Genomic DNA, 4,357 nt, shown 5'->3' with positions numbered 1-4,357 from the left:
TATATATATATATATATATACTGTGTATGTATGTGTGTGTAAATATATATATATATACTGTGTATGTATGTGTGTGTAAATATATATATATATACTGTGTATGTATGTGTATATATATATAAATATACACACACATATATAAACACACTTAAGTGTGTGTTTATATATAAAGTGTGTGTTTATATATAAACACACACGTAAGTGTGTGTTTATATATGCTTCTATAAGTTTGTACACTTTCTACATATGTGTGTGTGTGTGTGTATTTCATTCTTTTTGTACTTAAATGCCGGTTCGAGTTATCGCTGTGTCTCTTTCTCTCTCTCTCTCCCTCACTCTCTCTCTCTTTAAGTGTTTGTGTGTGAGTGTTGATAAATGCGCATGTCTCTGTATTTACTGACAGAAAGCTGTCTTGTGGCCTCATGTCTATCTGCGTACACTTGTGTCTCTGAACTTAAACAGTAATACAAACGTACATACATACATACATAGATACATACATACGGACATACACACATGTATGCATACGCACAGAGACGCGCACACGCATATCACACACATTCCTTTCACACACCACACGCACATACACAAACAGGCACACATATATATACTTCTCTCTCTATTTATATATATATATATATATATATACACATATATATATGTATATGTATACACACACACACACACACACACATATTTATATATACATATATATGTGTGTCTATAAGTATGTTTATGTATGTATATGGAAGTATATGTTTGTATGCATACATGTGTATTTATTTTAACATGTATGTATGCAACTGCTGCATATGTGATAAAGTGTTCTGTTGTAAATGTTACCAAGGACACGACAAAACAGTGCCGAATACAATGTCTTGTTATAAAGGAGAAATTTGTTGATCTCAGGCAACGGAGAGTGGTTGAACGAGTTCACACTTGACTAAGAGAAGCAGAAATGAAAAGGTGAGCTCATTGCTCATTGAAAACTAAGCGTAAATTTCTCTTCATAATATTTATAATTATGTTTGTTTTTCTATTTTCCATGAGGGCGCCGGAAGTAATGACTCTACAACAGCAAAAACACAAACTCACATACACAAATATAAATAAATAAATAAATAAATGTGAGGTTTTATATGGAAGTTCGTTTAAGGTGTAGAAAATGTCCTGAAATGGAACGGAATGAACGGAAGTAGAATGAAATGTCGGAGTTGTAGAACAGCAACCTGGCACCTCTCTGATAAGTACACAAAATCTGGATAAAATAATAATAATAATAATAATAATAATAATAATATTAATAAAATACCCGGATGCTGTACCAGGCAGTGGTTCTCATGGCTTCTGATCTTAATTGATTGGAAGTGTTATCATGTACATTGTTTTGTCTTCGTATAAAAGATGGGCTACAGCAAATATTCTGCTTCATACCACAGATTTGCTTGTCAGTTGTTTGAGGAAAGTGTCTGTCTTCAGTCACTTCTGTTTTGTCTATCATACATTCTCTAACAATTGTTAGATTTGAACATTGTTCATGAAAACATTCCAAATCGTGAATAAAAATTTACCACAGAAGCTTATCATTTAACACTTTGTTTATGCATGAGGAAGTTTTGGGCATGATACTCCACTGAAATGTTACGTTAATGTTGTGGAGAAAATTACATTAAAAATGTACCTTTCGACGATGATCGTCTGCTTCAAAAGTTACTATCATATACATATTCACGAATGAGAGAGTTTTTATGGGGTTCTCAACGAGCCAAAAATAGCAGCATTGTTTTTCCATATCAGCCAGAAAAGCACAGCACGATGATAAAAAAACAAACATAGACTTTATGTTAAATGTTGTTTATGGAAAAGTCATCTAAATAAATGTAAATATTGTACAGTGTATATACTGAGTTTGCAGAATATGAAATACAATATCTTTAAAAACAAACGTTTTTTTTTCTTTTTCTTTTTCTTTTCAGTAAAACAATCTTAAAAAGATTATTTATTAAGCCTTTGCTGATAAAGACAGCCTAAATTTCAAGAAATTGCTCATTAAAAAAAATCTATTTTTCTTAAAATGAAAATAGAGATAAAGTTAATAACTTTCTAATTCTTTCAAAAACTGTAATTAAACTCAATATATTTTATATTCGAGGAAGCATTTAGAATGGATAAACAATTTGAATTAAATTTTACTCTCTTACCGTCAACAAAGCGATGAGTATCGAAAAAACAACAACAACAACAACAACAAATACTACTACTTCTACTACTACTACTACTACTACTACAATTATAATAATAATTCTCATTATTTATACTAGCAGAATCGTTAGCACGCTGGGCGAAATGCTTAGCGGTATTTCGTCCTCCGCTACGTTCTGAGTTCAAATTCCATTGAGATCGACTTTGCTTTTCATCCTTTCGGGGTCGATAAATTAAGTATCAGTTGCGTACTGGGATCTATCTAATCGACTGGCCCCTTCCCCCAATTTTCAGGCCTTGTGCCTATAGTAGAAAGGATTATTTATACTATCATCAGCATCATCTTCATTCTCATCATCATCATCATCATCATCGTCATCAAAACGTTTATTCTATATGATCTTCAATCCGTCAGTTATCGACTGTATTTATTTGTATTTGGCCTCAAGACTCTACAGAGCCATAATTAAAGTTATTTCGAACGTACCAAAATCATTTTTTTATTCAGACATAGTATGTCTAAAACCGCATCGGCCAATGAAGGTAGGATTTCTTTCTTCGATGGTAGATTATGATTTGAGTGACACTCGACCGCCAAATAAAGAATATCAAACAATCACGTCGTCTTTGAATCAAATTCGTTATTGGAATTAGCGGGTCGCCAGGGAATCTTACCTATCAAAATGGTACTGCATCGATGATGAGACTTAAATTTCATCTTCCTACACGCCAAGAGACTGGTTCTAAATACCCGTTCTCAATTGGAGACTCCCCCGATCCACCTCGTTGCTTTGCTGATATTTTTGGTTCAATAATGTTTTGATGATTAAATTATATTTTACTGTTTCTGTCTTATATTTTCTACAATTTCTTGTATTATTTCTTTGGCGGATGACACTAAATGATAGCTAATTAGAGTGATTACTAGTACTACTACTACTACTACTACTACTACTAATAATAATAATAATAATGATGATGATAATGATAACAATAATACACACCCAGGCCCTCGTGGCTTCTGATCTTAACTGATTGGAAGTGTCATCATGGACATTGTTTTGTCTTGGTGTAAAAAGATGGATTACAGCAAATATTCTGCTCAATACTACAAATTTACTTGTCAGTTGTTTGACTTTAAGCATTTGAGCATATCCCTTAGTGACTGACGATATGTGCAAATAGTATAGCCTCTAATAATCGGTTTCTTTTAGAAACAATTGCATAATCTAAACTAATTAATAAGGAGCTTTCCTTATTATAGTATATATCCACATTGCTTTATTATGGCTGATATTCTAGTTTTGCAGACATCCATTTGCAGATATATCCTAAAGAGCGTGTGGAAAGAGAAAGAAAGTGGTTAGAAGAAAGAGAAACACATAGAGTGACAGAGAAGACTACGAGTAAGAGATACAGAGTAGGAGAGAGAGAGAGAGAGAGAGAGAGAGAGAGAGAGAGAGAGAGAGAGAGAGAGAGAGAAACTGACAGACAGACAAACTGACTGAAATAGAAGGCAAACAGGAAGAAGATCGTGAGAGGGAAGAGAAAAGGAGAGAAAACAAAGCAGAGTTAGAATGAAAGACACAGAGAAGCGGGGAGACAGAGAGGTATTTAACAAATTAGTTAGTTGGTTGGTCAGTTGGTTGGTTGGTTGGTTGGTTGGCTGGTTGGTTGGTCTGTTGGTCGGTCGGTCAGTTAGTTTGAAAGGTAGGTAGATAGATAAATAGAAAGGTAGATAGGTAGACAGGTAGATAGATAGATAAACACATGTAGATATGGATATTTGCAAATACACCCGTACACATGTACAGTTAAATACATACGTGTGTGTGTGAACGTGCGATCATGCGTGTGCACGTGTACATGCAAGAACTTCTGCATGCATTACTTGCAAGCACCCTGTGCACGCACGCACGCACACACAGTCTCAGATGTGTGTGCGTGTGTGTCATTGTAAAATATACGGGAGCACGTAGCACCAGTACAGAGAACGACTTAGCTTGTTCCGGCATGTTCGAAATATATTGCGGAGAAGCGCTTTCATCAGATCTCGTGCGATGAAACGTCAACACAACAAAGAGATATTAGCTTTTGCCTTTGATTTCCACCAGTGTCCAGTGGCATATGTCTTACTGACATGTACTGAACACAC

The sequence above is a fragment of the Octopus bimaculoides genome, chromosome 15, assembly GCF_001194135.2.
Source record: "Octopus bimaculoides isolate UCB-OBI-ISO-001 chromosome 15, ASM119413v2, whole genome shotgun sequence".
Lineage (NCBI taxonomy): Eukaryota > Metazoa > Mollusca > Cephalopoda > Octopoda > Octopodidae > Octopus > Octopus bimaculoides.
Note: the sequence above shows the minus strand (reverse complement) of the source record.